This window comes from Mesoplodon mirus, assembly GCF_964341445.2.
Source record: "Mesoplodon mirus genome assembly, chromosome: 9".
Taxonomy (NCBI): Eukaryota; Metazoa; Chordata; class Mammalia; order Artiodactyla; family Ziphiidae; genus Mesoplodon; species Mesoplodon mirus.
The window spans coordinates 25,373,668-25,386,433 of record NC_138985.1 but is presented as its reverse complement, the minus strand read 5'-3'; the positions used below and the strand labels follow the sequence as shown (position 1 = coordinate 25,386,433).

The window sequence follows — 12,766 nt, the reverse complement described above, 5'->3', positions numbered from 1 at the left end:
GAGACAAGTTCTACAACTCAAAAGCCCCCCATGCAGAAGTTCACGAGTAAGTACTGTTCTGTCCACACCAAGGGTGAAAAAAACGAAACCTGTCATTAGGCAGTAAGAAAAAGTCTAAATCTTGGGAACTATCTAACAATGACTGTTCATTTCACTTCTCAAAAATCACTGGAAAACACAAAAAGTGACATATATTCAAAAGTATGGTGGCAACCAAAGTGTCTATGAAACAAATGCAGCACAGCACGAAGAGAAATGAAGCTGAGCTTTTCAAAGCCACACCTTATCAAAACTTTTAAAAAATATAAGACCACGGCATTATTAGAGTACTTTGACATATTTGATATGGCTCACTTAATGCTCACATCACCCCAGTAAAGTATCTGCAGTTTGTAGATAAAACTTGAATCTAAACTACTACCTGAAGTCAAATCCCAATCTCGTCAGTAGCTGTACTGGTTATTATCTTACTGCCACTACCCCATCCCTCCAGTACTCTTCTGCCCTACCCTGTGCCCAAAGGAGGCTGACCTCAACAGATGCATCTTCTGGGTTCCAGTGCTATCCATCACTGGCAGATCAGAAGGCAGCGAAAAGCTGGATTATTGCTTTTCAGCTCCCTCCTTCCTACTGGTCACATTTTGTGGCAGAAGCTCTGTCCCTCTACCACCTTGGCTCCTGTCAGGCACCGCCTTCTCCACAGCTCTCACCAGGCTCTAATAACACTATATTTTCCTTGCCCCTTCGAGCTTCCCTCTGTAACTAACGAAAACATCCCTTGCCAGTTTTCTCAATCCACCTCTATCTCTGTAGTCCTCCATTAAAGTTTCTTAAACCATCTGAGTTGGATTCTGTTACCTTCTAGAACCTAACTGTATGCCAGATCTTAAACCCAGATCTTTTGATTCTAAAGTAGGCAGAGTCACATTCAACACATTAACACACTACCATGGAGATAGTTCTTATTGAAATTTTGTATGGGGATTTGGTAAATGAAGCAAAGAGATTCCTAAGAACCCATAATTAAAGTGGGAAGAGAAAAGGGAGAACTAGAAATTTTTGTTTATATTTGGCATTAATATATTATGTAATATATACATATATATTATCCAATACATTTTACAATTCTAGTATGAAGAAAAACTGATGGTTAGATTTAGGATAAACTCAAATACAAATTCAACCTCTCCCCCATTCTTTCAGAAATATTTCAAAATGTACGTAGGGCCAATTAGTGTTCAGCACTGAACTAGTGTTTCAAACCCCATACTTTACATAAAGTATTTATGTAACATTATTTTAGGTTAACAGGAACACTGGTTTAGTAAACATTTTAATCTAACACTTAACATTAAATATTCATATACATCAATCATTAAAATCATCAATGAGCTTACAACTATTCATGGAAATGAGAGGAAATGTTTAGCTAAATATAAAGTAATAAGTTGGTTATAAAATATCTTGGGTAACTTTAATATAGGAACAAAAAGTGTCGTAATATGAAACACTTGGCCACACTTTTAATTTCCTTTGCCTTCAGAATCTTGGACCTCAAAATAAGTCTGCTATGTCAAGTTTCTATCCCCTGATCACATAATAATGAGAAGTAGAAAGGTACACAGCATGAGAAAGCAAAGAGACTGTAGTCTCATCAGAGGTAACAACACACAACTTTTCTTAAATTAACTTTCCCACACTAGCAAGATTCTGGTCATCAGCTTCATAAAACACAGAAATTATATTTAACTAAGAAATTCATAATCAGTAAACTTTACTTAAGAAAACAGATACAAAGATAAAAGCCCAACACAATTAACTCCTCTGGCCTATTAAATTCTTATTCTCTTCTGCACAGAATCTAGAGAAGGAAGTTATCAGTAAAGACAAAAATTTTTGACCTATAAAATACATATTTCAGAAATGACATTTTTATGGTATTTGATCCCTAAACCAACTGAAATTCTTCTAGACACACACTCCATTCTTCTCCAATTTTTCTATTTCTCTTCAGAAGTTCCTTAACTTTTCAAATTTCCTGCCCTAGTAAACTTGTATTCTCTCAGGTATTACATATTTGCTAATCAATTTCAATTACATATTTACTATTTATAACAAACATATTTTGAGGGTCTAAAATTAAATAAAAACACAAAACTCAAGTTTAGGTTATTTTTACTAATGATCTAACACTTCAGCCATACAAAGTTATGAGAGCAAGAGAGAAGTGGATCTCTAAGACTACATTATGAATTATGTCATGTCTTATAAAAAGAACTTAAATGGATAGGAGATAGCACATCCTTGTTTTATAGGTAAGATTTCTCTTCTTTTTAAAAATGTTTTTTCTAATATTTCTGTGCTGTAAAATTTACAGTGACCATATATTAGCTGTTTCTTGTTTGTTCTTAATGTTTTTAAGATGTTACAGAATCACGGGGCTTCCCTGGTGGCGCAGTGGTTAAGAATCTGCCTGCCAATGCAGGGGACACAGGTTCAAGCCCTGGCCCGGGAAGGTCCCACATGCTGTGGAGCAACTAAGCCCATGCGCCACAACTACTGAGCCTGCACTCTAGAGCCCGCGAGCCACAACTACTGCAGCTGCATGCCACAACTACTGAAGCCCACATGCCTAGAGCCCGTGTTCCGCAACAAGAGAAGCCACCACAATGAGAAGCCTGCACACCGCAATGAAGAGTAGCTCCCACTTGCCACAACTAGAGAAAGCCCGTGCACAGCAACAAAGACCCAACACAGCCATAAATAAATAAATTTTTTAATTAAAAAAAAAAAGAAGGGGCCTCCCTGGTGGCGCAGTGGTTGAGAGTCCGCCTGCTGATGCAGGGGATGCGGGTTCGTGCCCCGGTCTGGGAGGATCCCATATACCGCGGAGCGGCTGGGCCCGTGAGCCATGGCCGCTGGGCCTGTGCGTCCGGAGCCTGTGCTCCGCAACGGGAGAGGCCACAACAGTGAGAGGCCCGCGTACAGCAAAAAAAAAAAAAAAAAAAAAAAAGAAGTTACAGAATCTTTTTAGAAGCTTTCCCAAATTCATACAACTCAAATCAGAACCAGGGGGCTTCCCTGGTGGCACAGTGGTTAAGAATCCGCCTGCCAATGAAGGAGACACAGGTTCGAGCCCTGGTCCAGGAATATTCCACATGCCACAGAGCAACTAAGCCCGTGTGCCACAACTACCGAGCCTGCGTGCCACAACTACTGAGCCTGCGTGCCACAACTACTGAAGCCGGCACACCTAGAGCCCGTGCTCTACAACAAGAGAAGCCACCACAATGAGAAGGCCGCGCAGCGCAACGAAGAGTAGCCCCCGCTCGCCGCAACTAGAGAAAGCCTGCGCGCAGCAATGAAAACCCAATGCAGCCAAATATAAATAATAGATAAATTTATTTAAAAAAAAAAAAAAGCAGAACCAGGATAAAAAGCCAGTATCTAAAACCCAACTGGTTAGTGCTCACTGTTAATTCGGTTAGTGTTCCTTAGAGAGAGAGCATGGTGTACTGTTCACTCGACTATATCACACAATCTCTCCAAGAGCCCAGGTCTTCTGCAATTGTGCCTAATGAGCAAACACTGATTCTTAAAATTTTTACTATAATAATATTCAATCCCTCATTATATAAAATAATATGTAACAGCAGTATCCAATAGAACTTTCTGGGATGGTGGAAACGTTCAATACATGTGATGTCTCCTATGGTAGTCACTATTCACAATATTTTTTAGCCTAATTTTTCTACCCTGCTTATTTCACATGCTAATAGTAGCTATGTCCATTCAAAAACTTGTTGCTAAGCCCCCCATAAAGGTATGAAAGTGCTTCCCATGCAAGGATGGTTCAACATACACAAATCAATAAATGTGATATACCACATTAATAAAATGAAGGATAAAAATCATATGAGTATCTCAACAGATGCAGAAAAAGCGTTTGATAAAATTCAACATCCTTTCACTATAAAAACAAAACATACGGTTACTAGAGGGGAAAGGGGGGGAGGGATAAATTGGGAGATTGGGATTGACATATACACACTAATATATATATAAAACAGGTAACTAATAAGGACCTACTGTATAGCACAGGGAACTCTATTCAATACTCTGTAATGACCTACATGGGAAAAGAATCTAAAAAACAGTAGATATATGTGTATGTATAACTGATTCATTTTGCTGTACAGCAGAAACTAACACAACATTGTAAATCAACTATACTCCAATAAAAAAATTTTTAATAAAATAAAATAAATAAAAATAAAAACTAAACAGATTGGGCACAGAAGGAACACACCTCAACACAATAAACGCTATATATGACAAGCCCACAGCTAACATTATACTCAACAGTGAAAAACTGAAAACTTTTCTCTAAGATCAGGAATAAGATAATGATGCCCACTCTTACAACTTTTATCCAACACAGTATTGGAAGTCCTAGCCAGAGCAATTAGGCAAGAAAAAGAAATAAAAGGTATCAAAATCAGAAAGTAAAAAGGAAAATGTTCTTTGTTTGCAGATGACATGAACTTACAGACAGAAAACCTTTAAAGACTCCACCAAACACCTGTTAGAATAAACAATTTCAGTAAAGTTACAGGATACAAAATCAGTATAAAAAATCAGTTGTGTTTCTATACACTAATGACAAAGTATTGGAAAGACAAAGTAAGAAAACAATCCCATTTATAACAGTATCAAAAAGAATAAAGTACTTCAGAATAAATTTAACCAAAGAGGTGAAAGAAATTGAAAAAGAAATATACGGAAAGATATTCCATGCTCATGGACTGGAAGAATTATTAAAATGTCCATACTACCCAAAGTAATCTACAAATTCAATGGAATCCCTATCAAAATTCCAATGGCATTTTTCACAAAAATAGGAAAAAACCCTAAAATTCATATGGAACCACAAAAGACCCTGAACAGCAAGAGCAATCTTGAAAAAGAAGAACAGAGCTAGAGGCATCAACTTTCTGATTTCAAACTATATTACAAAGTTACCGTAATCAAAACAGTATGAGACATGGACTAATGGAACAAAATGGAGAGTCCATAAATAAACCCATGCACATATAGCCAATTAATTTTCTACAAAGGAGTCAAGAATATACAATGAGGAAAGGATGATCTCTTCAATAAATGGCATTGGAAAAGCTGGATAGTTATACGCAAAAGAATAAGACTGGGCCCCTATTTTATACCATATACAAAAATCAACTCAAAATGGATTAAAGACTTGAACATAAGATGTGAAACCATAAAACTCCTAGAAGAAAAAGAAGGGGGTAAACTCTTTGATACTGATCTTAGCAAAGGTTTATCAAAAGCAAAAATAAACAAGTGGGACTATATCAAACTAAAAAACTTATGCACAGCAAAGGAAACCACCAACAAAACAGAAAATCAACCTATAGAATGGGAGAAAATATTTTTGATAAGGAGTTTATATCCAAAATATACAAGGGGGATTCCCCTGGTGGTCCAGTGGTAAAGAATCCGCCTCACAATGCAGGGGATATGGGTTTGATCCCTGGCCAGGAAGCTGGGATCCCACATGAAGCGGGGCAACTAAGCTCGCGTACCTCAACTAGAGAGCCTGTGTGTCGCAAACTACAGAGCCCACGCGCTCTGGAACCCGTGCGCCACAACTACAGAGCCCACGTGCCCTGTAGCCTGTGTGCCACAACTAGAGAAGAGAAAACCCACACGCCACAACTAGTGAGAAGCCCACGCGATGCAGCAAAGATCCCGCATGCCGCAACTAAGACCCAACGCAGCCAAAAATAAATAAATAAATAAATCTCAAAATATACAAGAAACTCATACAACTCAGAGAGCAAAAAAAGCAAATAAACCAATTAAAAAGTGGGCAAAGGGGACTTCCCTGGTGGTCCGGTGGTTGAGACTCTGCACTTCCAATGCAGGGAGTGCAGGTTCAATTCCTTATCAGGGAACTAGGACCCCACATGCCATGCGGCACAGCCAAAAATTAATTAATTAGTTAATTTTAAAAAACATTTGTTTAAAAAAAAAAGTGGGCAAAGGACCTGAAGAGACTTTGCAACACATCCAAATGGCTAACAGGTACCTGAAAAGGTGCTCAATATCACTAATCATCAGGGAAATGCAATTCCACAATGAGATACCTCCACCCACCTGCTTGAATGTTTATTATCAAAAGACAAGAGATAACAAATGCTGGTGAGAATGTAGAGAAAAGGGAACCCTGGTACACTGTTGTTAGGAATGTAAATTGACACAGCCACCATAGAAAACCATGTGGAAGCGAATCTAGAAGTCAAAAATAGAACTACTGGCAATCCACCTCTGGGCATATATCCAGAGGATATGAAATCACTATCTCAAAGAAATATCTGTACCGGCATACCACCACAATAAAGCAAATTTTCAATAAAGTCACACAAACTTTTTGGTTTCCCAGCACATAAAAAGCTATGTTTACACCATACTATAGTCTATTAAGTGTGCAATAGCATTATGCCTAAAAAGCAATGTACATACCTTACTTTTAAAAATTAATGCTGTTGGGAAAATGGCACCAACAGACTTGTTCAATGCAGGGTTGCCACAAACCTTCAGTTTGTAAAAAACACAGTGTCTGAGAAGCACAATAAAACAAGATATGCCTGTACCCCCATGTTCACTGCAGTACTATTCATAAGAGCCAAGATATGGAAACAATCTAAGTGTTTATGAACAGATGAATGGATAAAGAAAATGTGGGCATGTGTTTAATATTATGCAGCCTTAAAAAAAGAAGGAAATCCTGCCATTTGTGACAACACAGATGAACCTGGAGAGTGTTATGCTACGTGAAACAAGCCAGGAAAGACAAATACTGCATGGTATCACTTATATGTGGAATCTTAAAAAAAAAAAAAAAAAGTCAAACTCAAAGGAAGAGAGAAGAGAAGGGTGATTGCCAGGGGCTAGAGGGTGGGGGAAATGGGGACAGGTTGGTAAAAAGGTACAAATTTCAGTTTTAAGATGAATAAGGTCAGGACTTCGCTGGTGGCACAGTGGGTAAGACTCCGTGCTCCCAATGCAGGGGGCCTGGCTTCAATCCCAGGGCAGCGAACTAGATCCCCACATGCATGCTGCAACTAAGAGTTTGAATGCCACAACTAAGTAGCCCACGTGCCGCAACTAAGGAGCTGGCAAGCCGCAACTAAGGAGTCCTGGAGCTGCAACTGAGGAGCTCGCCTGCCACAACTTAGACCCAGTGCAACCAACTAAATAAATATTTTTTAAAAAGATGAATAAGGTCTAAGAACCTAATGTATATAACATGGTGACTATAGCTGATAACACAGTGTTGTATAATTAGAATTAATTTTCTAAGAGAGTTGAACTTAAGTATTCTTACCTCCCCCCAAAAAAAGAGGTAAATATGTGAGGTGATGAATGTGTTAACTTGATTGTGGGAAGCCTCTCACAATGTATACATGTATCAAGTCATCACTGTGGACACCTGAAATATATTACAATTTTATTTGTCAATTATATCTCAACAAACTGGGGGGTGGGGGGGAATGATTCCCAAAGAGAAAACAAGCACTAAATAAATATAACGTGGTATTATTTTTCAAAAACCGGTCTCTCTCAATCATCCCTTTCAGTCACTCTCTCAGTCAAAACTCTAAATATTCCTGTAAAATTTGCCATGCATTAGTATTATAACAGCTCTATTAAGTTTAACAGTACTATGGCAGCCTCTTAAATTTACCCCTTGTTTCAAAACTAATCTGTATCTAATCCAGACTTACATGCAAAGTGAACACCTTCCTCTAAAATCTGCTCCCTGCCATTCTGTATTTTTAATTTCGAACACTCTCCTCTACCCATTTACCCAGCTTAGAAATCTTCCCAGTTTTCTGCTGCCCATACCACATGCCATCAACTGTCTCATTTTATTGATTCTAACTCTACATTCCCTTACATCCATTAATTCCCTGTATGTTTCCTATTCCTGCTGTAAAAAATTATCCACAGATTTAGCGGCTTAAACAACACAAATGTATTATCTTATAGTTCTGGAAGTCAGAAGTCCAAAATCAGTCTCACTGGGCTAAGATCAACACGTCACCAGGGCTTTGTTCCTTCTACAGTCTCTTGGGAAAATCTGTTTCCTTGCCCTTTCCAGCTTCTAAAGACTGTCCGTTCCTTGGTTCATGGTCCCACATCAACTGACTTTGGTTCATGGTCCTTCCATCATCACATTTCCCCTCTGCCTCTGCTTCTATCATCACATGGCCTTTTCTGACCCTGACTTTCCTGCTTCCTTTTACAAAGACCTTGTGTTTACATAGGACCTACAATCCAGGATAATCTCTCCATCTCCAAATCCCAATTTTAATCTACAAAGGTCCCTTTTGCCAAGTAAAGTAACATATCACAGGTTCACATGGACATCTCTGAGGGGGCCATTATTCACATCTTCCTCTTCTATTCTCAAGGCCACTGTTCTATTTCAGACCTCATTACCTCTCCTCTAGGTTACCTTATCATCTTAAAAATAACTGATCTCTTTAAATCAAATCTCTCCTTGCCCCAATTATTTCTACAGACACCATAACCACACTAATCCTCACTTTTCAGTGATTATTACATGTCTCAAATTCACTCACTTTCCTTCTCTTTTTAGTAACTATTCCAAACCTTCACACCTTCTTCAAGCTCACAACATTCCCAGTCTTTTCTTAAAATCACTTTTTAACAGAAAAAAACAAAGGTTATCGGGCATGTTTCCTGCCTGCAAACTTTTTTTTTTTTTTTTTTTGGCTGCGTTGGGTCTTTGTTGCCGCACGCGCTCAGGCTTTCTCTAGCTGCGGCGAGCGGGGGCTACTCTTTGTTGTGGTGCGCGGGTCTCTCACTGCAGTAGCTTCTCTTGTTGCGGAGCATGGGCTCTAGGCACGCGGGCTTCAATAGTTGTGGCACGTGGGCTCAGTAGTTGTGGCTCGCGGGCTCTAGAGCACAGGCTCAGTAGTTGTGGCATGTGGGCTTAGTTGCCCCACCCTGCCTGCAAACTTAATCCATATCTCCATCCACTTTATATTCCACCTGATCTCAGAGCAGAGATGGTCCTCTTTCTATCTAAGACTAACTCTTGTAATAATACTTTCAATCCCATATTCTTTAGATCCTTACTTCAGAGTTTGGCCCACAAACCAAAGCAGCATCAGCTTCATCCGGGAGTTTATGAGAAATTCTGTATCTCAGGCCCCAACCCAGATCTTCTGATTCAGAATCTGCATTTCAACAAAATCCCCATTATAGTTTGAGATGCTCTATGCTAGGCTCCTCTATGGCTACTCCATTACTTGTGACTTCAACCTTTTGCTGTCTGTTCACTATTTCCCCTCAGGAAATAAGTAACTCAAGACTCTAAGATCTTTAAAAACAGACAAGAAAAAACAAGCAATAAATGGTACCTTGATATTGTATCTTTATCCCTCCTTCCAATTACAGCCAAATTCTCATCCACCCCACATACTCCTCAAACCACTCTAATCTGGCTTATATGTCCTCACTGTAATTACTGAGGTGACCAATGACCTACCTCTGGAGGAAAAATAAAGGGAAAAAGAAAGAAAAATATCAATCTCTATGATGACCCCTAAAAAACACTTTCTAACCACTTCCACGACCGTTTTTCCCCTGATGGTTTTTTTACTTCTGTGGCCGTTTCTCAGACCCCCTTACGGCTCCTCTTCTTCATTACACCCATTCTCCCACATCCCCAGCATAACTGAATTCATACGTAGGTATGGCTTAAATTATCCCCTCAACATTGATTACCCCCCCCGGCCGAAGTCATCCTCTACCCCTCCCTATTATCCTAAATGCACCTTCAACACAATACAGCTGAGGCTATTAGGCTTCCTCTCCAAATCCACCCCCTTTCTCCTTAAATATACCCTATTCTCAGGCAATGGTATCCACTGAAGTAGCAGAAATCCGGAAGTCATTCTATATTCCACCTGATCCCTTTCCTCCCTTCTCCCATATCCAACTGATCTCCAACTCCTGTCAATTCTACATCTCAAGCAATGTCTCCAATTTTCGAGGCTCTTTATCCCCTTGGCTACTATTTCACATGAGGTCCTACCTCATCTTTTACTTTGCCCAGTGTAATAGTCTCCTTACCAGTTTCCCCACCTCGAGTCTCTACCTTTTCCAATTTACTGCCACCTGAATCTTTCAGTTACCCTCTATCAAAATTCTTCATAGCCTTGCACTGCACACAAAACCTTGTCCAGCCATCCCAAAGCACATGAAGTGCCAAGTCTAGAATGTTTCTCTCATGTTCCTCTCTTTCCCTATTTTATCTGCTAAGCAAAGGGATACTTCATAGCTAAGCACAAATGTCTACCACACCTCTATAAAGCCTCCCCTTATGATGCCAGGCAGCTGCAGATGTTCCTGAACTATGATCCTACAACATTTCATTCACATTTCATTAAAATAATAATCTGTCTTCCCCAACTAAACTGAGATCACTGAATTCTCATGGCCCTGACTAGCACAGACCTGGCACTGGCAGATGCTCAATAAATACTTGCTGGTAGTATTCCTACTGAATAGAATTCACCTTCCGTAGTCTAATATTAACGTGCTGCATAATCTGTCTGGTCCTAACCTACTTTTCCTTACCAAGTTCTGAATTTGCCTAATGCTCCACACCATTACTCCCACAGATTGACCCACTGAGATTATCTTCTTCTCCTCCAACTTCTACTGAAGTCCTATCCACCTTTCAAGGCCTAGTTCAAGAGTCCTTCCTTCTTCATAAAGCCGTACCACCAACTCCAAGAAAAAAGCAAGCTCTCCTTTCTTTGAATCCCTATGGCACCTTATCTGCGTCCGTCTTAAGATCTTTATCGTTCGTAACATTGCACTTTAGATATTACCACATTATCTACTAGACTATATCCTCTGTAAGGAGCAAACACCAGATCTAATTCATTTTTGTATCACTCCACAGCCCTTAAAGTAAGAACACACAGATGGTGGTCTTTTATTAAATAAACAAGCATACCACACTGAACCCCACAGTTTACAAAATACTTTTATAGGCATTTTTCATTTGACTTGCTCTTTATATCAACCAAGGCATAGAGAAAGCAGATGGAAGAACTAAGATAAAGAGGGTCAAGAAATTTACTTAGAGGCCAGAAGCTATGAAAAGGTAGAGTCAATACTCAAGAGCAAGTCTTCCAGTTCAAAGCCAGGCATTATTTATTGCTACCAAACCATACTACACCCTTCCCCTCCATTTATTTAATTCTTATCTGTCTTTATGGGCCTTCTCATTTGCTGAAATCATATAACACTTGTTACATACTGCCTTGTATTTTATGTCTTTGTTTTTTAAAAACATAAGTTGGATTATACCACACCTTCGCCTAACACTCTCCAATGGCTTCTCAATGCATTTAGAATAAAATAAAAATCTTTTTTGTGATCCACAAAACCCAAATTGCCTCTCATCTTTATTATACCCTCCTTCACTCACTAGGCTCCAGCCACACAAGCCTCTTTTCTGAGTCTTCAAAGGGTCACGCTTTGCGACCTAAATGTCCATCAACAGATGAACTGATAAAGAAGATGAGGTAGGGGCTTCCCTGGTGGCGCAGTGGTTAAGAGTCCGCCTGCCGATGCAGGGGACACGGGTTCGTGCTCCAGTCCGGGAAAATCCCACATGCCGCGGAGCAGCTGGGCCCGTGAGCCATGGCCACTGAACCTGCGTGTCAGGAGCCTGTGCTCCGCAACAGGAGAGGCCACAACAGTGAGAGGCCCGTGTACCATAAAAAAAAAAAAAAAAAAAAAAAAAAGAAGATGAGGTATATACAATAGAATATTACTCAGCCATAAAAAAGAATAAAATAAGGCCATTTGCAGCAGCATGGATGGACCTAGAGCTGATCATACTAAGTGAGGTTAAGTCAGAAAAAGAAAGACAAACATATGATATCACTTATATGCAATCTAAAAAAAAATGATACAAATGAACTTATTTACAAAACAGAAACAGACTCATAGACATTGAAAGCAAACTACCAAAGGGGAAAGGGAGGGGAGGGATAAACTGGGAGTTTGGGATTAACAGATACACGCTACTGTATATAAAACAGATAAACAATAAGGACCTACTGTATAACACAGGGAACTATATTCAGTATCTTATAATAAGCTATAATGGAAAAGAATCTGAATGAGAACAGATATATAGAGATAGAGATAGAGACAGAGATGTATAACAGAATCACTTTGCTGTACACCTGAAACTAACACAGCATTGTAAATAAATACTTCAATTTTTTAAAAAATGAGAAAAAAGAAAATGAAAGTCACACTTCTTCTTGATTTGATACCTTAAAACATTGTTTTTTATCTTCCTGGGATGCTTAGATCATCACATAGCTGACGCTTGTCATTTAGGTCTCCATTTAATTATCAACTTCATAGTGAGGTTGATAAATTAGAAAGATAAATTAGCACATATACACCCCTCTTCTCCACCAATGTCTTATTTACCACTATAACCCCAGTGCCTAAAACTATGTCTGGCATATAATAAGAGGTTAAAAGATATTTACTGAAGTGCTTAATAAAAGTAAAGAACAAGTCATCTACTTCTCTGAAAGTCTGCAAATACTAGCAGAATGCTTTGGGTAACTGATACCCAGCTAGTTAACTAATAGGCATAGGTCCACTGATAAAA

At 39.2% G+C, this 12,766-nt stretch overlaps 1 protein-coding gene across 2 annotated transcripts in view; it reads right to left on the bottom strand.

Moving 5' to 3' along the window:
- CDK13 (cyclin dependent kinase 13) overlaps positions 1-12,766 on the bottom strand; it is a 112,613-nt gene that overhangs the window by 83,520 nt on the left and 16,327 nt on the right. The gene's annotated exons all lie outside the window — the stretch shown is intronic.